At 52.9% G+C, this 26,205-nt stretch overlaps 20 non-coding genes and 1 pseudogene across 20 annotated transcripts; all 21 read left to right on the top strand.

The window, feature by feature from the left end:
• Window positions 1–644: 644 nt before the first annotated feature.
• LOC126213975 (5S ribosomal RNA) lies at window positions 645–762 on the top strand (annotated as a pseudogene).
• A 6,565-nt stretch (window positions 763–7,327) lies between these two features.
• On the top strand, window positions 7,328–7,446 carry LOC126214352 (5S ribosomal RNA). The gene has a single exon (XR_007541819.1). It is a non-coding gene; the product is annotated as a 5S ribosomal RNA (ribosomal RNA).
• Window positions 7,447–8,262: 816 nt separating this feature from the next.
• Window positions 8,263–8,381, top strand: LOC126214351 (5S ribosomal RNA). The gene has a single exon (XR_007541818.1). It is a non-coding gene; the product is annotated as a 5S ribosomal RNA (ribosomal RNA).
• An 833-nt stretch (window positions 8,382–9,214) lies between these two features.
• Window positions 9,215–9,333, top strand: LOC126214350 (5S ribosomal RNA). The gene has a single exon (XR_007541817.1). It is a non-coding gene; the product is annotated as a 5S ribosomal RNA (ribosomal RNA).
• An 833-nt stretch (window positions 9,334–10,166) lies between these two features.
• LOC126214349 (5S ribosomal RNA) lies at window positions 10,167–10,285 on the top strand. The gene has a single exon (XR_007541816.1). It is a non-coding gene; the product is annotated as a 5S ribosomal RNA (ribosomal RNA).
• Window positions 10,286–11,118: 833 nt separating this feature from the next.
• LOC126214347 (5S ribosomal RNA) lies at window positions 11,119–11,237 on the top strand. The gene has a single exon (XR_007541815.1). It is a non-coding gene; the product is annotated as a 5S ribosomal RNA (ribosomal RNA).
• Window positions 11,238–12,070: 833 nt separating this feature from the next.
• On the top strand, window positions 12,071–12,189 carry LOC126214346 (5S ribosomal RNA). Its single transcript, XR_007541814.1, has one exon. It is a non-coding gene; the product is annotated as a 5S ribosomal RNA (ribosomal RNA).
• An 833-nt stretch (window positions 12,190–13,022) lies between these two features.
• Window positions 13,023–13,141, top strand: LOC126214345 (5S ribosomal RNA). The gene has a single exon (XR_007541813.1). It is a non-coding gene; the product is annotated as a 5S ribosomal RNA (ribosomal RNA).
• An 833-nt stretch (window positions 13,142–13,974) lies between these two features.
• LOC126214344 (5S ribosomal RNA) lies at window positions 13,975–14,093 on the top strand. The gene has a single exon (XR_007541812.1). It is a non-coding gene; the product is annotated as a 5S ribosomal RNA (ribosomal RNA).
• An 816-nt stretch (window positions 14,094–14,909) lies between these two features.
• On the top strand, window positions 14,910–15,028 carry LOC126214343 (5S ribosomal RNA). The gene has a single exon (XR_007541811.1). It is a non-coding gene; the product is annotated as a 5S ribosomal RNA (ribosomal RNA).
• An 816-nt stretch (window positions 15,029–15,844) lies between these two features.
• Window positions 15,845–15,963, top strand: LOC126214341 (5S ribosomal RNA). The gene has a single exon (XR_007541809.1). It is a non-coding gene; the product is annotated as a 5S ribosomal RNA (ribosomal RNA).
• Window positions 15,964–16,796: 833 nt separating this feature from the next.
• Window positions 16,797–16,915, top strand: LOC126214340 (5S ribosomal RNA). Its single transcript, XR_007541808.1, has one exon. It is a non-coding gene; the product is annotated as a 5S ribosomal RNA (ribosomal RNA).
• Window positions 16,916–17,748: 833 nt separating this feature from the next.
• On the top strand, window positions 17,749–17,867 carry LOC126214339 (5S ribosomal RNA). The gene has a single exon (XR_007541807.1). It is a non-coding gene; the product is annotated as a 5S ribosomal RNA (ribosomal RNA).
• An 833-nt stretch (window positions 17,868–18,700) lies between these two features.
• LOC126214338 (5S ribosomal RNA) lies at window positions 18,701–18,819 on the top strand. The gene has a single exon (XR_007541806.1). It is a non-coding gene; the product is annotated as a 5S ribosomal RNA (ribosomal RNA).
• Window positions 18,820–19,652: 833 nt separating this feature from the next.
• On the top strand, window positions 19,653–19,771 carry LOC126214336 (5S ribosomal RNA). The gene has a single exon (XR_007541805.1). It is a non-coding gene; the product is annotated as a 5S ribosomal RNA (ribosomal RNA).
• An 816-nt stretch (window positions 19,772–20,587) lies between these two features.
• LOC126214335 (5S ribosomal RNA) lies at window positions 20,588–20,706 on the top strand. The gene has a single exon (XR_007541804.1). It is a non-coding gene; the product is annotated as a 5S ribosomal RNA (ribosomal RNA).
• Window positions 20,707–21,539: 833 nt separating this feature from the next.
• Window positions 21,540–21,658, top strand: LOC126214334 (5S ribosomal RNA). Its single transcript, XR_007541803.1, has one exon. It is a non-coding gene; the product is annotated as a 5S ribosomal RNA (ribosomal RNA).
• Window positions 21,659–22,491: 833 nt separating this feature from the next.
• On the top strand, window positions 22,492–22,610 carry LOC126214333 (5S ribosomal RNA). Its single transcript, XR_007541802.1, has one exon. It is a non-coding gene; the product is annotated as a 5S ribosomal RNA (ribosomal RNA).
• An 833-nt stretch (window positions 22,611–23,443) lies between these two features.
• On the top strand, window positions 23,444–23,562 carry LOC126214332 (5S ribosomal RNA). Its single transcript, XR_007541801.1, has one exon. It is a non-coding gene; the product is annotated as a 5S ribosomal RNA (ribosomal RNA).
• Window positions 23,563–24,361: 799 nt separating this feature from the next.
• LOC126214331 (5S ribosomal RNA) lies at window positions 24,362–24,480 on the top strand. Its single transcript, XR_007541800.1, has one exon. It is a non-coding gene; the product is annotated as a 5S ribosomal RNA (ribosomal RNA).
• An 833-nt stretch (window positions 24,481–25,313) lies between these two features.
• Window positions 25,314–25,432, top strand: LOC126214329 (5S ribosomal RNA). The gene has a single exon (XR_007541798.1). It is a non-coding gene; the product is annotated as a 5S ribosomal RNA (ribosomal RNA).
• Window positions 25,433–26,205: the final 773 nt, after the last annotated feature.

Here is a 26,205-nt window from a genome sequence, read left to right as displayed (position 1 = left end):
CTTTGAAAACGATAAAACAGCACGAATCTGCCCTGAAATGCGTCAGCGCCTATTGTTGTGCTGCACCGTAAAGTTCCAAATTTGATTTGTAATCATAAATTTTTTCTTTAGTCGCGTCGTCTAGTCCCGCAGACGTTTGTCGTGCTTGCGCCGTCATATGGACCACGACCCGAGCGGCAGCGAGCGGCAGTCGAGCAAAGACGGGGACAGGGATAGGAAAGGTGCGAATGCACTGCCAACTACGCAAACACCCGGTGTGAGGCGAGGAAGCTCACATCGCTACCAGTGGCGCCCTCCAGCACGACACGGCCACACCCCGCACAGACCATACGCCGGTCGGCCGCGCGCCAGCCCCCCGCTGGACACCAGGGACGAGATGCGCCTTCCGCGTGTGTCGAAGGTTGCACGCGACAAGCGAATGACAGGAGGTGCAACGAGCAGCTGCGCGTCTCACACACGCGACGGCGCGCCCGCCAATTCGGCAATCGTTCTGCTGGGACGTCGGGCGCGCACTCCGCGCCGTCCTCGAGGAACTCGCTGTTGCGGAAGGAGGTGCTTTCGTCAAATGCGGCCGAAAACTAACATTTTGTGTGTTGGGAGGAGAGCCGAATGCGAATTCTGCCGTGCGCCTACAGTATATGTGCGCCAACGGCCATACCATGATGAATACACCGGTTCTCGTCCGATCACCGAAGTTAAGCAACATCGGGCCCGGTTAGTACTTGGCTGGCTGCCCGCCTGGGAACACGTGTGCCGCTTGCTATTGTGCGTCGCAGGTAGCAGAGGATTTCCCGGCCGCCCCGCCGTCGCCGGCCGGCCACCAGACCGTCCCCGCACCGCGCCCGCTGCCCGCTGCCCGAGGTGGACAGCGTGCCGCCGTCGCTGCTTTGGCGAGTATAAGTTCTTTATTTTATTGACCGGTTATTTTTGGAAAACATGGCATCAACGGCAAACGGGAGGGACACTATCCAGTGTACTTTCGATAAGAATGGTGAAAGACCGAACGCGTTTGAAATTCACAATTGGATCATTGACGATGTGAAAGTACCAGCAGAGGAAGTCGAGGGACTACAACTGGACTTTATTTTGAACACACTGTTTGTGAAAATCGGAAATGCCGCGGAAATTGATAGAGTAGTAAATCTAAACAGGGGCATCTGGAAGTTCAAAAATAGGGACGGAACCACAAGTGACGTCACGATCCAGCATTCTGGTTACGGGATCAGGAACATAAAAATATACAATCTGCCTTTCGAAGTCCCTGACGAAGAAATTGTAAAAACCTGCAGACTATACGGAAACGTTTTCGGGATATCTAGAGACAAGTGGTCGAGTGCATACCGCATTCAGGTTGACTCGGGTGTGCGCACCGTAAAAATGGACCTAAGGAAACACATTCCGTCGTTCATCAACGTATGCGGGCACAGAGGCTTCGTCTCGTACACAGGCCAACCTCAGACGTGTTCCATTTGTCACGCCACGGATCACATGAGGAACGACTGCCCACGAAAACGGCCGGTACAGCTTCCTAGAGAGAATACGTACGCAGGCGCGATGATGAATCTCAACGCAGATTTTCCGTCGCTGAGAATAGCGGACGCTGCCCCACAGCCACAGGGAGAGGACAGTAACGGTAACGAGCCTGCCACGGCGGGCCCAGCTGCCGATACAGCCGAACTGGACACAATGGAGGAGGAGGAGGAGGAGGCCACAGAACCCGCGCCCCAGCCCGCTGCCCCGGCCACCCCCGGCCCCGAGCCGGCCGCCGGCCCAGCACCCGGAAGCGCCGACAAAAGGAAGATTAGCGACGGCAGCTCGGACCAGGCCGAACAGCAAGTACAGCCCAAGACGGCGCGTACACAGAAAACGCTGGCGAAGCAAGCGAGAAAGGAAAAAGAACCAGAACGAGAAATAGAAATGATGGAAACTGAAAAAGCAGAAAATGAAAGTGGAACTCCAGCCACACACGAACAGGCACGAGAGAAGAAGATAAGAGAAAACGTGAATCAACTTAAAAAGATACTGAAATTAAACCAAGAAGATGACGTCGCCGCAACCACCTCCAAGAAGAGGAGCGGAGAAAAAGCCAAGGGGAAACAACGGAACACAGAAGAAGACACAGAAACGACAAACAAAACGGCAAACAAAACAGGAAACAAAAAGGAAAGGAAAAGGCAAAATTCCAGTTCCTCACAGGAGAGGAGGCAAAGCGGGCCAGATCGGCCACAGCTGCAGCACACGGACTCTGACGATAGCTCTGACGGGCAATAGAAATGGCTAGGCTGGCAATAAACCCATACCGGATAATCACTTGTAATGTAAATAAAATGACTACAGCAGTAAAGATAGACGCCCTCGCACAGTTCTTAAGACACAGAGCCGCAGACGTAGCGCTTTTGCAAGAAGTGACATCGACGGCGATAGAACGGATACCGGGGTTCGACATCTACACAAACATAGACCCAGAAACGAGGTGCGGCACCGCGATAATGGTCAGACATGGAATAGAAACTGACGAACCCAAGATGTTATCAAACGGCCGAGGAATTGCGATCAAAATAGAGGGCACGTTAGTTGTGAACATATACGCACCGTCAGGCACAAACAACAAGAGAGCCAGGAGCGACTTCTTTAATGAAGAAATATGTGAACTTATCCTACACAACAACAACAATATCATAATCGGTGGTGACTTCAATTGTGTGATCGCAAAAGAGGATCAGATCCCAGTGGCAAACGTGTGCGCCGAATTACAAGAACTTATTAAACGTTTAAAACTGGAGGATTCGTGGAGAGTGAAAAATACCACACTCACAGAGTTCACATACTTCTACAGAAACGGAAGAAGCAGACTTGATAGAATTTACGTAAGCAGAGACTTGGCAGACAAAATATCGCGAGTGGAGGTGTGCCCAGTCATGTTTTCCGACCACTCCTGCTACGAGTGCAGCATCCGTTTGGAAACAGAGAAGACGGCGGCGGGAAGAAGCTCCTGGAAGCTAAACACAGACCACCTGCAAGACGTCGCTCTGAGAAAGGAGATAGAAGCCACGTGGCAGGAATGCTTGGCGCAGAGAGCAGAGCACAGCACCACAATAGACTGGTGGATTATGCGCACTAAACCAGCGCTGAGAAGACTGCTAATTCGGTTCTGTGCCGAAAAAGCGTTCTGGAGAAGGAACACTGCCGACTTTTATCAACAGTGCCTGAAAGATGCCCTAAATGCGCCGTTAGAAGACCAATCTTTCCTGCCTAGGGTGAGGAGGATCAAAGCAAAAATGCTACTGATCAAACAACAGCAACTGAGGGGAGTAATCACAAGAAGTAAAACGTACGGCGAAGTGGAGGACGAGCCCGCTACCCTGCACCACATCAACAGGGAGAGGGAAAGGGCGGCGAGCAAGACCATTAAGGAACTGCGCGACGGCGAAGGGCGATCTCTCAAAACAAAACCAGAAATTAAAAGACACATAGAGACGTACTTTGAACAACTCTTCCAAAAAGAAGAAATAAAGCAACGAGCAGTAACAAAAATCCTGCAAACCACAACACGGATGCTGACGGAGGCAGACAGAACAAAACTGACGGAGACCTTCGACGAAGATGAAGTCAGAGCAGTCCTCAAGAGCAGTGCCAAAGGAAGATCACCAGGCACCGACGGCATCCCGACCGAGTTTTACATCGAGTACTGGGACATAATCGGAGGGAAAGTGACGGAGATGGTAAATGAGATCTTAGGCGGAGAAGAGATACCAGCCAAGCTCACGGATGGGACCATCATACTCATACCGAAACAGAAAAAAGCCCAACGAATAGAAGACTACCGTCCCGTCACGCTCCTGAATGCCGATTATAAATTAATAGCCAAATGCCTCGCAAGCAACTTGAAGACTGCAATGACCAAAACAATAAGTCCGTGGCAGACGTGTGCAGTGCCAGGTAGAAGTATATTTAACGCTACCTCCACCTATAGAGACGTGATAGCACATGCAGCTACCAACAGGAATACAGCAGCAATAATATCCATAGACTTCAACAAGGCTTTCGATAGGATCGATCACAGCTACTTAATGAAGACGTTAAGAAGGCTAGGATTCGGACCAAAATTCAACAGCATCGTCGAAAAACTACTAAAGAATGGCAAATCCAGAATAGCCATAAACGGCTGGACAACAAAATACCTAGCGCTTAACAGGTCAGTGAGGCAAGGCTGCCCCCTGTCAATGGCCCTTTTTGCAGTAGCACTAGATCCGCTATTGAAGAAGATCGCCAATAGCATAGCAGGCTACACGGTCGAAGACAAAACAGTGGCTTGCGTAGCATACGCAGATGACATGGGAATCTTCATCCAACAACGTGAAGAAATAAAAACGGTGGAAGAAATACTGCACACTTTTGAAGAAGCGTCAGGTGCAAAAATAAACAAAAAGAAAACAGTGCTACTGCCAATTGGGAATAAGCAGATAAATGAAGCGAGTCAGTGGTATGAAGTAGTCGAGAACCACAAAGTACTCGGCATCTTCATGCAGCCTTGCCCACAGAAAATGGCAACATACAACTGGAGGAATGCACTACATGTAATACGAGGCCTCACGAGAGTGCATTCAAACAGGAAACTAACCCTCCATCAAAGAATAGACCTCATAAACACAACGATCCTATCGAAAGCCTACTACCTGGCACAGATCCTGACCTTACCCAAAGAAATAGCTAGGGCAATCACGGGAGCCGTATACTACCTCCTGTGGCGAAGAGAAATCTTCAAAGTGGCGCAGGAAACATGCTCGTTACCGATAGAGGAAGGAGGACTCGGTCTTGTGGAAGTAAGAACGAAATGTGCGGCGCTTCTGCTAAAAAGGACGCTGGAAATGAAGGAGAAGAACCCAGAAAGCATCACAGCAGCACTGATAAGAAGAATGAAACCTGCATCTGAAGAACCGCCAATAAACACGAGCCACATCCCGTATAAGATTTGCCACGTAAGACAATACTACATAGACAAGAGCTATGCATTGACAACCGTGGCAAATCCCAGTCACAGGACAGCGAGGAAAATATACAGGGCGCTGAGGGGAAGGCCTGCCAGAAACAAAATAGAAAACAAGTTCCCCAATCACAACTGGCCACAGATATGGAAAAACATCACGGAACCCACGCTACCAAAGCACGTGAAGGCGAGCTGGTACCGAATAGTAAACAAGACGGTAGCAACAAACGAAAAATTAGCCAGAATCAAACTGAGAGATTCAGATAAATGTGAAGCATGCAACTGTGTCGACACATTAGAGCACCGCTTCACATGTAAAAACGGGGTGAGCATATGGGAAACGTGCCAGAGAATGGTGGCAAAAATAAATAGAACGGACCAGCGAGCTATAACACCTACAGTCATCACTGCGCCCGACATCAAACCATTTCCCAGGCCGAAAAGGCTGGCAACCCTGTGGATTCTCGGCATGACAGGCCACGCCATCGTGACGAAGCGGCAGACGGACCACGTCGACTTCCTGATGGACCTCTGGGAGGAACATAAGGAAGCCCAGCAGAAAAGGCGGTACGACGAGAACTTCCAGAACTTCCTCCGGATACCCCTGCAGGCAGCCATCGACGACGTCCTCCCCGGCGGCACGCGACCACCAGCGAGCCTCCCCACAGCACCGCAGCAACCTCGACAGTGCAGTGCAGTGCAGTGATAGTACAAATCCAAAAAGAAAGTGAAAATAGAAGTGCGCCAAAGTGTTTTAAGAAATGCAGCAAAAAGAAAAAGAAAGTGTTTTATCTGTGTGAACACCCTAGGGTGTAGTGTTTCAGTGCTATAACCTCCCAATCACCACCGGAGAACAGGTACATATTAAAGTGTTCTTTCTCTTTCTAAGTGCCACAAAGTCATAAGATGTACTAATAAACCTTTGCACTCATATCTACTTTCACCTTCGTCCTTCAACTGTCAGATCTGTCTTTCCATGTAAGTAATATGTGATGCATGCTTAAACGCCGAACTAAAACCGGACCTCCTTTGTTTCTACCATCTTTTTATGCCTTAAATGCAATATGTAATTTAAATGTATATAACTTAATGTAATTAGTATCTAAATAACTATGCTCATTTTTTTTTTGTTTTGTTTGTTTGTATGCACATTGCAAGTGAATAACTCTGTGACATCAGAGAAATGCCAGTCGTGTCATTATTTGCCACAACAAACTTGGACATAAACATATAGCAATGACAATGGACTACTCTCAGTAACGAAGATAGGAAAAACTTATCGAAGTGCTTAAAAACGAAAAGAATGAAAGGAAAATTACCAAATGGACAACATATCTTACAAAATAAATAAGGGTAACAAATACCATAAAAAGATGAACAAAAAAAAATTAATTAGAAAACTGTAGCAAACAAACATGCAGAAATTTATTTTGGTTGTTTCTTTCTTATATTTCTGAAATAAAGATTTGGTTACAAAAAAAAAAAAAAAAAAAGGTGCTGTTGGCTTCCTTCCTTTTTTTTTTTTTTGTTTTATGTCGCTACCCCTACCAGCCCAATTTTCAAACCACCTTTCTGTTGTGACAAAGATGCTTCCTTAAGCCTTTTAAACTACTGCAATGGTACGAAAATGCAGTAGTCAACTCAGTTTGAGGGAGAATTTGCTAAGCAAGTTTGCCAAGAAAACTTTGAAAACGACAAAACAGTACGAATCGGCAGGTGATTTCTGAAATACGTCACCGCCTATTGTTGTGTAGGAGTGTAGAGTTCGAAATTTGATTTGTAATCACGAATTTATTCCTTAGTCGTCTCGTCTCGCCTCGTCCCGCAGACGTTTGTCGTACTTGCGCTGTCATATGGACCACGACCCGAGCGGCAGCGAGCGGCAGTCGAGCAAAGTCGGGACAAGTCGGGACGGGGACGGGGACAGGGATAGGAATGGTGCGAATGCACTGCAAACTATGCACACACCCGGTGTGAGGCGAGGCGAGGAAGCCCACATCGCTACCAGTGGCGCCCTCCAGCACGACACTGCCACACCCCGCACAGGCCGTCCGCTGGACACCAGGGACAAGATGCGTCCTCCGCTAGTGTCGAAGGCTGCACGCGCCCAGCGAATGACAGGAGGTGCAACGAGCAGCAGTGCGTCTCACACACGCGGCGGTGCGCCCGCTAATTCGGCCGTCGCTCTGCTGGGACGCCGGGCGCGCCCCCCGCGCCGTCCTCGAGGAACTGGCTGTTGCGGAAGGAAGTGCTTTCGTCAAATGTGGCCGAAAACTAACATTTTGTGTGTTGGGAGAAAAGCCGAACGCGAATTCTGCCGTGCTCCTACGTTACATGAGTGCCAACGGCCATACCATGATGAATACACCGGTTCTCGTCCGATCACCGAAGTTAAGCATCATCGGGCCCGGTTAGTACTTGGATGGGTGACCGCCTGGGAAACCCGGGTGCTGTTGGCTTCCTTCCTTTTTTTTTTTTTGTTTTATGTCGCTACCCCTACCACCTTTCTGTTGTGACAAAGATGCTTCCTTAAGCCTTTTAAACTACTGCAATGGTACGAAAATGCAGTAGTCAACTCAGTTTGAGGGAGAATTTGCTAAGCAAGTTTGCCAAGAAAACTTTGAAAACGACAAAACAGTACGAATCGGCAGGTGATTTCTGAAATACGTCACCGCCTATTGTTGTGTAGGAGTGTAGAGTTCGAAATTTGATTTGTAATCACGAATTTATTCCTTAGTCGTCTCGTCTCGCCTCGTCCCGCAGACGTTTGTCGTACTTGCGCTGTCATATGGACCACGACCCGAGCGGCAGCGAGCGGCAGTCGAGCAAAGTCGGGACAAGTCGGGACGGGGACGGGGACAGGGATAGGAATGGTGCGAATGCACTGCAAACTATGCACACACCCGGTGTGAGGCGAGGCGAGGAAGCCCACATCGCTACCAGTGGCGCCCTCCAGCACGACACTGCCACACCCCGCACAGGCCGTCCGCTGGACACCAGGGACAAGATGCGTCCTCCGCTAGTGTCGAAGGCTGCACGCGCCCAGCGAATGACAGGAGGTGCAACGAGCAGCAGAGCGTCTCACACACGCGGCGGTGCGCCCGCTAATTCGGCCGTCGCTCTGCTGGGACGCCGGGCGCGCCCCCCGCGCCGTCCTCGAGGAACTGGCTGTTGCGGAAGGAAGTGCTTTCGTCAAATGCGGCCGAAAACTAACATTTTGTGTGTTGGGAGAAAAGCCGAACGCGAATTCTGCCGTGCTCCTACGTTACATGAGTGCCAACGGCCATACCATGATGAATACACCGGTTCTCGTCCGATCACCGAAGTTAAGCATCATCGGGCCCGGTTAGTACTTGGATGGGTGACCGCCTGGGAAACCCGGGTGCTGTTGGCTTCCTTCCTTTTTTTTTTTTTGTTTTATGTCGCTACCCCTACCAGCCCAATTTTCAAACCACCTTTCTGTTGTGACAAAGATGCTTCCTTAAGCCTTTTAAACTACTGCAATGGTACGAAAATGCAGTAGTCAACTCAGTTTGAGGGAGAATTTGCTAAGCAAGTTTGCCAAGAAAACTTTGAAAACGACAAAACAGTACGAATCGGCAGGTGATTTCTGAAATACGTCACCGCCTATTGTTGTGTAGGAGTGTAGAGTTCGAAATTTGATTTGTAATCACGAATTTATTCCTTAGTCGTCTCGTCTCGCCTCGTCCCGCAGACGTTTGTCGTACTTGCGCTGTCATATGGACCACGACCCGAGCGGCAGCGAGCGGCAGTCGAGCAAAGTCGGGACAAGTCGGGACGGGGACGGGGACAGGGATAGGAATGGTGCGAATGCACTGCAAACTATGCACACACCCGGTGTGAGGCGAGGCGAGGAAGCCCACATCGCTACCAGTGGCGCCCTCCAGCACGACACTGCCACACCCCGCACAGGCCGTCCGCTGGACACCAGGGACAAGATGCGTCCTCCGCTAGTGTCGAAGGCTGCACGCGCCCAGCGAATGACAGGAGGTGCAACGAGCAGCAGAGCGTCTCACACACGCGGCGGTGCGCCCGCTAATTCGGCCGTCGCTCTGCTGGGACGCCGGGCGCGCCCCCCGCGCCGTCCTCGAGGAACTGGCTGTTGCGGAAGGAAGTGCTTTCGTCAAATGCGGCCGAAAACTAACATTTTGTGTGTTGGGAGAAAAGCCGAACGCGAATTCTGCCGTGCTCCTACGTTACATGAGTGCCAACGGCCATACCATGATGAATACACCGGTTCTCGTCCGATCACCGAAGTTAAGCATCATCGGGCCCGGTTAGTACTTGGATGGGTGACCGCCTGGGAAACCCGGGTGCTGTTGGCTTCCTTCCTTTTTTTTTTTTTGTTTTATGTCGCTACCCCTACCAGCCCAATTTTCAAACCACCTTTCTGTTGTGACAAAGATGCTTCCTTAAGCCTTTTAAACTACTGCAATGGTACGAAAATGCAGTAGTCAACTCAGTTTGAGGGAGAATTTGCTAAGCAAGTTTGCCAAGAAAACTTTGAAAACGACAAAACAGTACGAATCGGCAGGTGATTTCTGAAATACGTCACCGCCTATTGTTGTGTAGGAGTGTAGAGTTCGAAATTTGATTTGTAATCACGAATTTATTCCTTAGTCGTCTCGTCTCGCCTCGTCCCGCAGACGTTTGTCGTACTTGCGCTGTCATATGGACCACGACCCGAGCGGCAGCGAGCGGCAGTCGAGCAAAGTCGGGACAAGTCGGGACGGGGACGGGGACAGGGATAGGAATGGTGCGAATGCACTGCAAACTATGCACACACCCGGTGTGAGGCGAGGCGAGGAAGCCCACATCGCTACCAGTGGCGCCCTCCAGCACGACACTGCCACACCCCGCACAGGCCGTCCGCTGGACACCAGGGACAAGATGCGTCCTCCGCTAGTGTCGAAGGCTGCACGCGCCCAGCGAATGACAGGAGGTGCAACGAGCAGCAGTGCGTCTCACACACGCGGCGGTGCGCCCGCTAATTCGGCCGTCGCTCTGCTGGGACGCCGGGCGCGCCCCCCGCGCCGTCCTCGAGGAACTGGCTGTTGCGGAAGGAAGTGCTTTCGTCAAATGCGGCCGAAAACTAACATTTTGTGTGTTGGGAGAAAAGCCGAACGCGAATTCTGCCGTGCTCCTACGTTACATGAGTGCCAACGGCCATACCATGATGAATACACCGGTTCTCGTCCGATCACCGAAGTTAAGCATCATCGGGCCCGGTTAGTACTTGGATGGGTGACCGCCTGGGAAACCCGGGTGCTGTTGGCTTCCTTCCTTTTTTTTTTTTTGTTTTATGTCGCTACCCCTACCAGCCCAATTTTCAAACCACCTTTCTGTTGTGACAAAGATGCTTCCTTAAGCCTTTTAAACTACTGCAATGGTACGAAAATGCAGTAGTCAACTCAGTTTGAGGGAGAATTTGCTAAGCAAGTTTGCCAAGAAAACTTTGAAAACGACAAAACAGTACGAATCGGCAGGTGATTTCTGAAATACGTCACCGCCTATTGTTGTGTAGGAGTGTAGAGTTCGAAATTTGATTTGTAATCACGAATTTATTCCTTAGTCGTCTCGTCTCGCCTCGTCCCGCAGACGTTTGTCGTACTTGCGCTGTCATATGGACCACGACCCGAGCGGCAGCGAGCGGCAGTCGAGCAAAGTCGGGACAAGTCGGGACGGGGACGGGGACAGGGATAGGAATGGTGCGAATGCACTGCAAACTATGCACACACCCGGTGTGAGGCGAGGCGAGGAAGCCCACATCGCTACCAGTGGCGCCCTCCAGCACGACACTGCCACACCCCGCACAGGCCGTCCGCTGGACACCAGGGACAAGATGCGTCCTCCGCTAGTGTCGAAGGCTGCACGCGCCCAGCGAATGACAGGAGGTGCAACGAGCAGCAGAGCGTCTCACACACGCGGCGGTGCGCCCGCTAATTCGGCCGTCGCTCTGCTGGGACGCCGGGCGCGCCCCCCGCGCCGTCCTCGAGGAACTGGCTGTTGCGGAAGGAAGTGCTTTCGTCAAATGCGGCCGAAAACTAACATTTTGTGTGTTGGGAGAAAAGCCGAACGCGAATTCTGCCGTGCTCCTACGTTACATGAGTGCCAACGGCCATACCATGATGAATACACCGGTTCTCGTCCGATCACCGAAGTTAAGCATCATCGGGCCCGGTTAGTACTTGGATGGGTGACCGCCTGGGAAACCCGGGTGCTGTTGGCTTCCTTCCTTTTTTTTTTTTTGTTTTATGTCGCTACCCCTACCAGCCCAATTTTCAAACCACCTTTCTGTTGTGACAAAGATGCTTCCTTAAGCCTTTTAAACTACTGCAATGGTACGAAAATGCAGTAGTCAACTCAGTTTGAGGGAGAATTTGCTAAGCAAGTTTGCCAAGAAAACTTTGAAAACGACAAAACAGTACGAATCGGCAGGTGATTTCTGAAATACGTCACCGCCTATTGTTGTGTAGGAGTGTAGAGTTCGAAATTTGATTTGTAATCACGAATTTATTCCTTAGTCGTCTCGTCTCGCCTCGTCCCGCAGACGTTTGTCGTACTTGCGCTGTCATATGGACCACGACCCGAGCGGCAGCGAGCGGCAGTCGAGCAAAGTCGGGACAAGTCGGGACGGGGACGGGGACAGGGATAGGAATGGTGCGAATGCACTGCAAACTATGCACACACCCGGTGTGAGGCGAGGCGAGGAAGCCCACATCGCTACCAGTGGCGCCCTCCAGCACGACACTGCCACACCCCGCACAGGCCGTCCGCTGGACACCAGGGACAAGATGCGTCCTCCGCTAGTGTCGAAGGCTGCACGCGCCCAGCGAATGACAGGAGGTGCAACGAGCAGCAGTGCGTCTCACACACGCGGCGGTGCGCCCGCTAATTCGGCCGTCGCTCTGCTGGGACGCCGGGCGCGCCCCCCGCGCCGTCCTCGAGGAACTGGCTGTTGCGGAAGGAAGTGCTTTCGTCAAATGCGGCCGAAAACTAACATTTTGTGTGTTGGGAGAAAAGCCGAACGCGAATTCTGCCGTGCTCCTACGTTACATGAGTGCCAACGGCCATACCATGATGAATACACCGGTTCTCGTCCGATCACCGAAGTTAAGCATCATCGGGCCCGGTTAGTACTTGGATGGGTGACCGCCTGGGAAACCCGGGTGCTGTTGGCTTCCTTCCTTTTTTTTTTTTTGTTTTATGTCGCTACCCCTACCAGCCCAATTTTCAAACCACCTTTCTGTTGTGACAAAGATGCTTCCTTAAGCCTTTTAAACTACTGCAATGGTACGAAAATGCAGTAGTCAACTCAGTTTGAGGGAGAATTTGCTAAGCAAGTTTGCCAAGAAAACTTTGAAAACGACAAAACAGTACGAATCGGCAGGTGATTTCTGAAATACGTCACCGCCTATTGTTGTGTAGGAGTGTAGAGTTCGAAATTTGATTTGTAATCACGAATTTATTCCTTAGTCGTCTCGTCTCGCCTCGTCCCGCAGACGTTTGTCGTACTTGCGCTGTCATATGGACCACGACCCGAGCGGCAGCGAGCGGCAGTCGAGCAAAGTCGGGACAAGTCGGGACGGGGACGGGGACAGGGATAGGAATGGTGCGAATGCACTGCAAACTATGCACACACCCGGTGTGAGGCGAGGCGAGGAAGCCCACATCGCTACCAGTGGCGCCCTCCAGCACGACACTGCCACACCCCGCACAGGCCGTCCGCTGGACACCAGGGACAAGATGCGTCCTCCGCTAGTGTCGAAGGCTGCACGCGCCCAGCGAATGACAGGAGGTGCAACGAGCAGCAGAGCGTCTCACACACGCGGCGGTGCGCCCGCTAATTCGGCCGTCGCTCTGCTGGGACGCCGGGCGCGCCCCCCGCGCCGTCCTCGAGGAACTGGCTGTTGCGGAAGGAAGTGCTTTCGTCAAATGCGGCCGAAAACTAACATTTTGTGTGTTGGGAGAAAAGCCGAACGCGAATTCTGCCGTGCTCCTACGTTACATGAGTGCCAACGGCCATACCATGATGAATACACCGGTTCTCGTCCGATCACCGAAGTTAAGCATCATCGGGCCCGGTTAGTACTTGGATGGGTGACCGCCTGGGAAACCCGGGTGCTGTTGGCTTCCTTCCTTTTTTTTTTTTTGTTTTATGTCGCTACCCCTACCAGCCCAATTTTCAAACCACCTTTCTGTTGTGACAAAGATGCTTCCTTAAGCCTTTTAAACTACTGCAATGGTACGAAAATGCAGTAGTCAACTCAGTTTGAGGGAGAATTTGCTAAGCAAGTTTGCCAAGAAAACTTTGAAAACGACAAAACAGTACGAATCGGCAGGTGATTTCTGAAATACGTCACCGCCTATTGTTGTGTAGGAGTGTAGAGTTCGAAATTTGATTTGTAATCACGAATTTATTCCTTAGTCGTCTCGTCTCGCCTCGTCCCGCAGACGTTTGTCGTACTTGCGCTGTCATATGGACCACGACCCGAGCGGCAGCGAGCGGCAGTCGAGCAAAGTCGGGACAAGTCGGGACGGGGACGGGGACAGGGATAGGAATGGTGCGAATGCACTGCAAACTATGCACACACCCGGTGTGAGGCGAGGCGAGGAAGCCCACATCGCTACCAGTGGCGCCCTCCAGCACGACACTGCCACACCCCGCACAGGCCGTCCGCTGGACACCAGGGACAAGATGCGTCCTCCGCTAGTGTCGAAGGCTGCACGCGCCCAGCGAATGACAGGAGGTGCAACGAGCAGCAGTGCGTCTCACACACGCGGCGGTGCGCCCGCTAATTCGGCCGTCGCTCTGCTGGGACGCCGGGCGCGCCCCCCGCGCCGTCCTCGAGGAACTGGCTGTTGCGGAAGGAAGTGCTTTCGTCAAATGCGGCCGAAAACTAACATTTTGTGTGTTGGGAGAAAAGCCGAACGCGAATTCTGCCGTGCTCCTACGTTACATGAGTGCCAACGGCCATACCATGATGAATACACCGGTTCTCGTCCGATCACCGAAGTTAAGCATCATCGGGCCCGGTTAGTACTTGGATGGGTGACCGCCTGGGAAACCCGGGTGCTGTTGGCTTCCTTCCTTTTTTTTTTTTTGTTTTATGTCGCTACCCCTACCACCTTTCTGTTGTGACAAAGATGCTTCCTTAAGCCTTTTAAACTACTGCAATGGTACGAAAATGCAGTAGTCAACTCAGTTTGAGGGAGAATTTGCTAAGCAAGTTTGCCAAGAAAACTTTGAAAACGACAAAACAGTACGAATCGGCAGGTGATTTCTGAAATACGTCACCGCCTATTGTTGTGTAGGAGTGTAGAGTTCGAAATTTGATTTGTAATCACGAATTTATTCCTTAGTCGTCTCGTCTCGCCTCGTCCCGCAGACGTTTGTCGTACTTGCGCTGTCATATGGACCACGACCCGAGCGGCAGCGAGCGGCAGTCGAGCAAAGTCGGGACAAGTCGGGACGGGGACGGGGACAGGGATAGGAATGGTGCGAATGCACTGCAAACTATGCACACACCCGGTGTGAGGCGAGGCGAGGAAGCCCACATCGCTACCAGTGGCGCCCTCCAGCACGACACTGCCACACCCCGCACAGGCCGTCCGCTGGACACCAGGGACAAGATGCGTCCTCCGCTAGTGTCGAAGGCTGCACGCGCCCAGCGAATGACAGGAGGTGCAACGAGCAGCAGTGCGTCTCACACACGCGGCGGTGCGCCCGCTAATTCGGCCGTCGCTCTGCTGGGACGCCGGGCGCGCCCCCCGCGCCGTCCTCGAGGAACTGGCTGTTGCGGAAGGAAGTGCTTTCGTCAAATGCGGCCGAAAACTAACATTTTGTGTGTTGGGAGAAAAGCCGAACGCGAATTCTGCCGTGCTCCTACGTTACATGAGTGCCAACGGCCATACCATGATGAATACACCGGTTCTCGTCCGATCACCGAAGTTAAGCATCATCGGGCCCGGTTAGTACTTGGATGGGTGACCGCCTGGGAAACCCGGGTGCTGTTGGCTTCCTTCCTTTTTTTTTTTTTGTTTTATGTCGCTACCCCTACCACCTTTCTGTTGTGACAAAGATGCTTCCTTAAGCCTTTTAAACTACTGCAATGGTACGAAAATGCAGTAGTCAACTCAGTTTGAGGGAGAATTTGCTAAGCAAGTTTGCCAAGAAAACTTTGAAAACGACAAAACAGTACGAATCGGCAGGTGATTTCTGAAATACGTCACCGCCTATTGTTGTGTAGGAGTGTAGAGTTCGAAATTTGATTTGTAATCACGAATTTATTCCTTAGTCGTCTCGTCTCGCCTCGTCCCGCAGACGTTTGTCGTACTTGCGCTGTCATATGGACCACGACCCGAGCGGCAGCGAGCGGCAGTCGAGCAAAGTCGGGACAAGTCGGGACGGGGACGGGGACAGGGATAGGAATGGTGCGAATGCACTGCAAACTATGCACACACCCGGTGTGAGGCGAGGCGAGGAAGCCCACATCGCTACCAGTGGCGCCCTCCAGCACGACACTGCCACACCCCGCACAGGCCGTCCGCTGGACACCAGGGACAAGATGCGTCCTCCGCTAGTGTCGAAGGCTGCACGCGCCCAGCGAATGACAGGAGGTGCAACGAGCAGCAGTGCGTCTCACACACGCGGCGGTGCGCCCGCTAATTCGGCCGTCGCTCTGCTGGGACGCCGGGCGCGCCCCCCGCGCCGTCCTCGAGGAACTGGCTGTTGCGGAAGGAAGTGCTTTCGTCAAATGCGGCCGAAAACTAACATTTTGTGTGTTGGGAGAAAAGCCGAACGCGAATTCTGCCGTGCTCCTACGTTACATGAGTGCCAACGGCCATACCATGATGAATACACCGGTTCTCGTCCGATCACCGAAGTTAAGCATCATCGGGCCCGGTTAGTACTTGGATGGGTGACCGCCTGGGAAACCCGGGTGCTGTTGGCTTCCTTCCTTTTTTTTTTTTTGTTTTATGTCGCTACCCCTACCAGCCCAATTTTCAAACCACCTTTCTGTTGTGACAAAGATGCTTCCTTAAGCCTTTTAAACTACTGCAATGGTACGAAAATGCAGTAGTCAACTCAGTTTGAGGGAGAATTTGCTAAGCAAGTTTGCCAAGAAAACTTTGAAAACGACAAAACAGTACGAATCGGCAGGTGATTTCTGAAATACGTCACCGCCTATTGTTGTGTAGGAGTGTAGAGTTCGAAATTTGATTTGTAATCACGAATTTATTCCTTAGTCGTCTCGTCTCGCCTCGTCCCGCAGACGTTTGTCGTACTTGCGCTGTCATATGGACCACGACCCGAGCGGCAGCGAGCGGCAGTCGAGCAAAGTCGGGACAAGTCGGGACGGGGACGGGGACAGGGATAGGAATGGTGCGAATGCACTGCAAACTATGCACACACCCGGTGTGAGGCGAGGCGAGGAAGCCCACATCGCTACCAGTGGCGCCCTCCAGCACGACACTGCCACACCCCGCACAGGCCGTCCGCTGGACACCAGGGACAAGATGCGTCCTCCGCTAGTGTCGAAGGCTGCACGCGCCCAGCGAATGACAGGAGGTGCAACGAGCAGCAGAGCGTCTCACACACGCGGCGGTGCGCCCGCTAATTCGGCCGTCGCTCTGCTGGGACGCCGGGCGCGCCCCCCGCGCCGTCCTCGAGGAACTGGCTGTTGCGGAAGGAAGTGCTTTCGTCAAATGCGGCCGAAAACTAACATTTTGTGTGTTGGGAGAAAAGCCGAACGCGAATTCTGCCGTGCTCCTACGTTACATGAGTGCCAACGGCCATACCATGATGAATACACCGGTTCTCGTCCGATCACCGAAGTTAAGCATCATCGGGCCCGGTTAGTACTTGGATGGGTGACCGCCTGGGAAACCCGGGTGCTGTTGGCTTCCTTCCTTTTTTTTTTTTTGTTTTATGTCGCTACCCCTACCAGCCCAATTTTCAAACCACCTTTCTGTTGTGACAAAGATGCTTCCTTAAGCCTTTTAAACTACTGCAATGGTACGAAAATGCAGTAGTCAACTCAGTTTGAGGGAGAATTTGCTAAGCAAGTTTGCCAAGAAAACTTTGAAAACGACAAAACAGTACGAATCGGCAGGTGATTTCTGAAATACGTCACCGCCTATTGTTGTGTAGGAGTGTAGAGTTCGAAATTTGATTTGTAATCACGAATTTATTCCTTAGTCGTCTCGTCTCGCCTCGTCCCGCAGACGTTTGTCGTACTTGCGCTGTCATATGGACCACGACCCGAGCGGCAGCGAGCGGCAGTCGAGCAAAGTCGGGACAAGTCGGGACGGGGACGGGGACAGGGATAGGAATGGTGCGAATGCACTGCAAACTATGCACACACCCGGTGTGAGGCGAGGCGAGGAAGCCCACATCGCTACCAGTGGCGCCCTCCAGCACGACACTGCCACACCCCGCACAGGCCGTCCGCTGGACACCAGGGACAAGATGCGTCCTCCGCTAGTGTCGAAGGCTGCACGCGCCCAGCGAATGACAGGAGGTGCAACGAGCAGCAGTGCGTCTCACACACGCGGCGGTGCGCCCGCTAATTCGGCCGTCGCTCTGCTGGGACGCCGGGCGCGCCCCCCGCGCCGTCCTCGAGGAACTGGCTGTTGCGGAAGGAAGTGCTTTCGTCAAATGCGGCCGAAAACTAACATTTTGTGTGTTGGGAGAAAAGCCGAACGCGAATTCTGCCGTGCTCCTACGTTACATGAGTGCCAACGGCCATACCATGATGAATACACCGGTTCTCGTCCGATCACCGAAGTTAAGCATCATCGGGCCCGGTTAGTACTTGGATGGGTGACCGCCTGGGAAACCCGGGTGCTGTTGGCTTCCTTCCTTTTTTTTTTTTTGTTTTATGTCGCTACCCCTACCAGCCCAATTTTCAAACCACCTTTCTGTTGTGACAAAGATGCTTCCTTAAGCCTTTTAAACTACTGCAATGGTACGAAAATGCAGTAGTCAACTCAGTTTGAGGGAGAATTTGCTAAGCAAGTTTGCCAAGAAAACTTTGAAAACGACAAAACAGTACGAATCGGCAGGTGATTTCTGAAATACGTCACCGCCTATTGTTGTGTAGGAGTGTAGAGTTCGAAATTTGATTTGTAATCACGAATTTATTCCTTAGTCGTCTCGTCTCGCCTCGTCCCGCAGACGTTTGTCGTACTTGCGCTGTCATATGGACCACGACCCGAGCGGCAGCGAGCGGCAGTCGAGCAAAGTCGGGACAAGTCGGGACGGGGACGGGGACAGGGATAGGAATGGTGCGAATGCACTGCAAACTATGCACACACCCGGTGTGAGGCGAGGCGAGGAAGCCCACATCGCTACCAGTGGCGCCCTCCAGCACGACACTGCCACACCCCGCACAGGCCGTCCGCTGGACACCAGGGACAAGATGCGTCCTCCGCTAGTGTCGAAGGCTGCACGCGCCCAGCGAATGACAGGAGGTGCAACGAGCAGCAGAGCGTCTCACACACGCGGCGGTGCGCCCGCTAATTCGGCCGTCGCTCTGCTGGGACGCCGGGCGCGCCCCCCGCGCCGTCCTCGAGGAACTGGCTGTTGCGGAAGGAAGTGCTTTCGTCAAATGCGGCCGAAAACTAACATTTTGTGTGTTGGGAGAAAAGCCGAACGCGAATTCTGCCGTGCTCCTACGTTACATGAGTGCCAACGGCCATACCATGATGAATACACCGGTTCTCGTCCGATCACCGAAGTTAAGCATCATCGGGCCCGGTTAGTACTTGGATGGGTGACCGCCTGGGAAACCCGGGTGCTGTTGGCTTCCTTCCTTTTTTTTTTTTTGTTTTATGTCGCTACCCCTACCAGCCCAATTTTCAAACCACCTTTCTGTTGTGACAAAGATGCTTCCTTAAGCCTTTTAAACTACTGCAATGGTACGAAAATGCAGTAGTCAACTCAGTTTGAGGGAGAATTTGCTAAGCAAGTTTGCCAAGAAAACTTTGAAAACGACAAAACAGTACGAATCGGCAGGTGATTTCTGAAATACGTCACCGCCTATTGTTGTGTAGGAGTGTAGAGTTCGAAATTTGATTTGTAATCACGAATTTATTCCTTAGTCGTCTCGTCTCGCCTCGTCCCGCAGACGTTTGTCGTACTTGCGCTGTCATATGGACCACGACCCGAGCGGCAGCGAGCGGCAGTCGAGCAAAGTCGGGACAAGTCGGGACGGGGACGGGGACAGGGATAGGAATGGTGCGAATGCACTGCAAACTATGCACACACCCGGTGTGAGGCGAGGCGAGGAAGCCCACATCGCTACCAGTGGCGCCCTCCAGCACGACACTGCCACACCCCGCACAGGCCGTCCGCTGGACACCAGGGACAAGATGCGTCCTCCGCTAGTGTCGAAGGCTGCACGCGCCCAGCGAATGACAGGAGGTGCAACGAGCAGCAGTGCGTCTCACACACGCGGCGGTGCGCCCGCTAATTCGGCCGTCGCTCTGCTGGGACGCCGGGCGCGCCCCCCGCGCCGTCCTCGAGGAACTGGCTGTTGCGGAAGGAAGTGCTTTCGTCAAATGCGGCCGAAAACTAACATTTTGTGTGTTGGGAGAAAAGCCGAACGCGAATTCTGCCGTGCTCCTACGTTACATGAGTGCCAACGGCCATACCATGATGAATACACCGGTTCTCGTCCGATCACCGAAGTTAAGCATCATCGGGCCCGGTTAGTACTTGGATGGGTGACCGCCTGGGAAACCCGGGTGCTGTTGGCTTCCTTCCTTTTTTTTTTTTTGTTTTATGTCGCTACCCCTACCACCTTTCTGTTGTGACAAAGATGCTTCCTTAAGCCTTTTAAACTACTGCAATGGTACGAAAATGCAGTAGTCAACTCAGTTTGAGGGAGAATTTGCTAAGCAAGTTTGCCAAGAAAACTTTGAAAACGACAAAACAGTACGAATCGGCAGGTGATTTCTGAAATACGTCACCGCCTATTGTTGTGTAGGAGTGTAGAGTTCGAAATTTGATTTGTAATCACGAATTTATTCCTTAGTCGTCTCGTCTCGCCTCGTCCCGCAGACGTTTGTCGTACTTGCGCTGTCATATGGACCACGACCCGAGCGGCAGCGAGCGGCAGTCGAGCAAAGTCGGGACAAGTCGGGACGGGGACGGGGACAGGGATAGGAATGGTGCGAATGCACTGCAAACTATGCACACACCCGGTGTGAGGCGAGGCGAGGAAGCCCACATCGCTACCAGTGGCGCCCTCCAGCACGACACTGCCACACCCCGCACAGGCCGTCCGCTGGACACCAGGGACAAGATGCGTCCTCCGCTAGTGTCGAAGGCTGCACGCGCCCAGCGAATGACAGGAGGTGCAACGAGCAGCAGTGCGTCTCACACACGCGGCGGTGCGCCCGCTAATTCGGCCGTCGCTCTGCTGGGACGCCGGGCGCGCCCCCCGCGCCGTCCTCGAGGAACTGGCTGTTGCGGAAGGAAGTGCTTTCGTCAAATGCGGCCGAAAACTAACATTTTGTGTGTTGGGAGAAAAGCCGAACGCGAATTCTGCCGTGCTCCTACGTTACATGAGTGCCAACGGCCATACCATGATGAATACACCGGTTCTCGTCCGATCACCGAAGTTAAGCATCATCGGGCCCGGTTAGTACTTGGATGGGTGACCGCCTGGGAAACCCGGGTGCTGTTGGCTTCCTTCCTTTTTTTTTTTTTGTTTTATGTCGCTACCCCTACCAGCCCAATTTTCAAACCACCTTTCTGTTGTGACAAAGATGCTTCCTTAAGCCTTTTAAACTACTGCAATGGTACGAAAATGCAGTAGTCAACTCAGTTTGAGGGAGAATTTGCTAAGCAAGTTTGCCAAGAAAACTTTGAAAACGACAAAACAGTACGAATCGGCAGGTGATTTCTGAAATACGTCACCGCCTATTGTTGTGTAGGAGTGTAGAGTTCGAAATTTGATTTGTAATCACGAATTTATTCCTTAGTCGTCTCGTCTCGCCTCGTCCCGCAGACGTTTGTCGTACTTGCGCTGTCATATGGACCACGACCCGAGCGGCAGCGAGCGGCAGTCGAGCAAAGTCGGGACAAGTCGGGACGGGGACGGGGACAGGGATAGGAATGGTGCGAATGCACTGCAAACTATGCACACACCCGGTGTGAGGCGAGGCGAGGAAGCCCACATCGCTACCAGTGGCGCCCTCCAGCACGACACTGCCACACCCCGCACAGGCCGTCCGCTGGACACCAGGGACAAGATGCGTCCTCCGCTAGTGTCGAAGGCTGCACGCGCCCAGCGAATGACAGGAGGTGCAACGAGCAGCAGAGCGTCTCACACACGCGGCGGTGCGCCCGCTAATTCGGCCGTCGCTCTGCTGGGACGCCGGGCGCGCCCCCCGCGCCGTCCTCGAGGAACTGGCTGTTGCGGAAGGAAGTGCTTTCGTCAAATGCGGCCGAAAACTAACATTTTGTGTGTTGGGAGAAAAGCCGAACGCGAATTCTGCCGTGCTCCTACGTTACATGAGTGCCAACGGCCATACCATGATGAATACACCGGTTCTCGTCCGATCACCGAAGTTAAGCATCATCGGGCCCGGTTAGTACTTGGATGGGTGACCGCCTGGGAAACCCGGGTGCTGTTGGCTTCCTTCCTTTTTTTTTTTTTGTTTTATGTCGCTACCCCTACCAGCCCAATTTTCAAACCACCTTTCTGTTGTGACAAAGATGCTTCCTTAAGCCTTTTAAACTACTGCAATGGTACGAAAATGCAGTAGTCAACTCAGTTTGAGGGAGAATTTGCTAAGCAAGTTTGCCAAGAAAACTTTGAAAACGACAAAACAGTACGAATCGGCAGGTGATTTCTGAAATACGTCACCGCCTATTGTTGTGTAGGAGTGTAGAGTTCGAAATTTGATTTGTAATCACGAATTTATTCCTTAGTCGTCTCGTCTCGCCTCGTCCCGCAGACGTTTGTCGTACTTGCGCTGTCATATGGACCACGACCCGAGCGGCAGCGAGCGGCAGTCGAGCAAAGTCGGGACAAGTCGGGACGGGGACGGGGACAGGGATAGGAATGGTGCGAATGCACTGCAAACTATGCACACACCCGGTGTGAGGCGAGGCGAGGAAGCCCACATCGCTACCAGTGGCGCCCTCCAGCACGACACTGCCACACCCCGCACAGGCCGTCCGCTGGACACCAGGGACAAGATGCGTCCTCCGCTAGTGTCGAAGGCTGCACGCGCCCAGCGAATGACAGGAGGTGCAACGAGCAGCAGTGCGTCTCACACACGCGGCGGTGCGCCCGCTAATTCGGCCGTCGCTCTGCTGGGACGCCGGGCGCGCCCCCCGCGCCGTCCTCGAGGAACTGGCTGTTGCGGAAGGAAGTGCTTTCGTCAAATGCGGCCGAAAACTAACATTTTGTGTGTTGGGAGAAAAGCCGAACGCGAATTCTGCCGTGCTCCTACGTTACATGAGTGCCAACGGCCATACCATGATGAATACACCGGTTCTCGTCCGATCACCGAAGTTAAGCATCATCGGGCCCGGTTAGTACTTGGATGGGTGACCGCCTGGGAAACCCGGGTGCTGTTGGCTTCCTTCCTTTTTTTTTTTTTGTTTTATGTCGCTACCCCTACCAGCCCAATTTTCAAACCACCTTTCTGTTGTGACAAAGATGCTTCCTTAAGCCTTTTAAACTACTGCAATGGTACGAAAATGCAGTAGTCAACTCAGTTTGAGGGAGAATTTGCTAAGCAAGTTTGCCAAGAAAACTTTGAAAACGACAAAACAGTACGAATCGGCAGGTGATTTCTGAAATACGTCACCGCCTATTGTTGTGTAGGAGTGTAGAGTTCGAAATTTGATTTGTAATCACGAATTTATTCCTTAGTCGTCTCGTCTCGCCTCGTCCCGCAGACGTTTGTCGTACTTGCGCTGTCATATGGACCACGACCCGAGCGGCAGCGAGCGGCAGTCGAGCAAAGTCGGGACAAGTCGGGACGGGGACGGGGACAGGGATAGGAATGGTGCGAATGCACTGCAAACTATGCACACACCCGGTGTGAGGCGAGGCGAGGAAGCCCACATCGCTACCAGTGGCGCCCTCCAGCACGACACTGCCACACCCCGCACAGGCCGTCCGCTGGACACCAGGGACAAGATGCGTCCTCCGCTAGTGTCGAAGGCTGCACGCGCCCAGCGAATGACAGGAGGTGCAACGAGCAGCAGAGCGTCTCACACACGCGGCGGTGCGCCCGCTAATTCGGCCGTCGCTCTGCTGGGACGCCGGGCGCGCCCCCCGCGCCGTCCTCGAGGAACTGGCTGTTGCGGAAGGAAGTGCTTTCGTCAAATGCGGCCGAAAACTAACATTTTGTGTGTTGGGAGAAAAGCCGAACGCGAATTCTGCCGTGCTCCTACGTTACATGAGTGCCAACGGCCATACCATGATGAATACACCGGTTCTCGTCCGATCACCGAAGTTAAGCATCATCGGGCCCGGTTAGTACTTGGATGGGTGACCGCCTGGGAAACCCGGGTGCTGTTGGCTTCCTTCCTTTTTTTTTTTTTGTTTTATGTCGCTACCCCTACCAGCCCAATTTTCAAACCACCTTTCTGTTGTGACAAAGATGCTTCCTTAAGCCTTTTAAACTACTGCAATGGTACGAAAATGCAGTAGTCAACTCAGTTTGAGGGAGAATTTGCTAAGCAAGTTTGCCAAGAAAACTTTGAAAACGACAAAACAGTACGAATCGGCAGGTGATTTCTGAAATACGTCACCGCCTATTGTTGTGTAGGAGTGTAGAGTTCGAAATTTGATTTGTAATCACGAATTTATTCCTTAGTCGTCTCGTCTCGCCTCGTCCCGCAGACGTTTGTCGTACTTGCGCTGTCATATGGACCACGACCCGAGCGGCAGCGAGCGGCAGTCGAGCAAAGTCGGGACAAGTCGGGACGGGGACGGGGACAGGGATAGGAATGGTGCGAATGCACTGCAAACTATGCACACGCTACCAGTGGCGCCCTCCAGCACGACACTGCCACACCCCGCACAGGCCGTCCGCTGGACACCAGGGACAAGATGCGTCCTCCGCTAGTGTCGAAGGCTGCACGCGCCCAGCGAATGACAGGAGGTGCAACGAGCAGCAGTGCGTCTCACACACGCGGCGGTGCGCCCGCTAATTCGGCCGTCGCTCTGCTGGGACGCCGGGCGCGCCCCCCGCGCCGTCCTCGAGGAACTGGCTGTTGCGGAAGGAAGTGCTTTCGTCAAATGCGGCCGAAAACTAACATTTTGTGTGTTGGGAGAAAAGCCGAACGCGAATTCTGCCGTGCTCCTACGTTACATGAGTGCCAACGGCCATACCATGATGAATACACCGGTTCTCGTCCGATCACCGAAGTTAAGCATCATCGGGCCCGGTTAGTACTTGGATGGGTGACCGCCTGGGAAACCCGGGTGCTGTTGGCTTCCTTCCTTTTTTTTTTTTTGTTTTATGTCGCTACCCCTACCAGCCCAATTTTCAAACCACCTTTCTGTTGTGACAAAGATGCTTCCTTAAGCCTTTTAAACTACTGCAATGGTACGAAAATGCAGTAGTCAACTCAGTTTGAGGGAGAATTTGCTAAGCAAGTTTGCCAAGAAAACTTTGAAAACGACAAAACAGTACGAATCGGCAGGTGATTTCTGAAATACGTCACCGCCTATTGTTGTGTAGGAGTGTAGAGTTCGAAATTTGATTTGTAATCACGAATTTATTCCTTAGTCGTCTCGTCTCGCCTCGTCCCGCAGACGTTTGTCGTACTTGCGCTGTCATATGGACCACGACCCGAGCGGCAGCGAGCGGCAGTCGAGCAAAGTCGGGACAAGTCGGGACGGGGACGGGGACAGGGATAGGAATGGTGCGAATGCACTGCAAACTATGCACACACCCGGTGTGAGGCGAGGCGAGGAAGCCCACATCGCTACCAGTGGCGCCCTCCAGCACGACACTGCCACACCCCGCACAGGCCGTCCGCTGGACACCAGGGACAAGATGCGTCCTCCGCTAGTGTCGAAGGCTGCACGCGCCCAGCGAATGACAGGAGGTGCAACGAGCAGCAGTGCGTCTCACACACCCGGCGGTGCGCCCGCTAATTCGGCCGTCGCTCTGCTGGGACGCCGGGCGCGCCCCCCGCGCCGTCCTCGAGGAACTGGCTGTTGCGGAAGGAAGTGCTTTCGTCAAATGCGGCCGAAAACTAACATTTTGTGTGTTGGGAGAAAAGCCGAACGCGAATTCTGCCGTGCTCCTACGTTACATGAGTGCCAACGGCCATACCATGATGAATACACCGGTTCTCGTCCGATCACCGAAGTTAAGCATCATCGGGCCCGGTTAGTACTTGGATGGGTGACCGCCTGGGAAACCCGGGTGCTGTTGGCTTCCTTCCTTTTTTTTTTTTTGTTTTATGTCGCTACCCCTACCACCTTTCTGTTGTGACAAAGATGCTTCCTTAAGCCTTTTAAACTACTGCAATGGTACGAAAATGCAGTAGTCAACTCAGTTTGAGGGAGAATTTGCTAAGCAAGTTTGCCAAGAAAACTTTGAAAACGACAAAACAGTACGAATCGGCAGGTGATTTCTGAAATACGTCACCGCCTATTGTTGTGTAGGAGTGTAGAGTTCGAAATTTGATTTGTAATCACGAATTTATTCCTTAGTCGTCTCGTCTCGCCTCGTCCCGCAGACGTTTGTCGTACTTGCGCTGTCATATGGACCACGACCCGAGCGGCAGCGAGCGGCAGTCGAGCAAAGTCGGGACAAGTCGGGACGGGGACGGGGACAGGGATAGGAATGGTGCGAATGCACTGCAAACTATGCACACACCCGGTGTGAGGCGAGGCGAGGAAGCCCACATCGCTACCAGTGGCGCCCTCCAGCACGACACTGCCACACCCCGCACAGGCCGTCCGCTGGACACCAGGGACAAGATGCGTCCTCCGCTAGTGTCGAAGGCTGCACGCGCCCAGCGAATGACAGGAGGTGCAACGAGCAGCAGTGCGTCTCACACACGCGGCGGTGCGCCCGCTAATTCGGCCGTCGCTCTGCTGGGACGCCGGGCGCGCCCCCCGCGCCGTCCTCGAGGAACTGGCTGTTGCGGAAGGAAGTGCTTTCGTCAAATGCGGCCGAAAACTAACATTTTGTGTGTTGGGAGA

This window comes from Schistocerca nitens, chromosome 11 (assembly GCF_023898315.1).
Source record: "Schistocerca nitens isolate TAMUIC-IGC-003100 chromosome 11, iqSchNite1.1, whole genome shotgun sequence".
NCBI lineage: Eukaryota > Metazoa > Arthropoda > Insecta > Orthoptera > Acrididae > Schistocerca > Schistocerca nitens.
The sequence above is the reverse complement of the archived record's forward strand: the minus strand, read 5'-3'. Positions and strand labels throughout refer to the sequence as shown.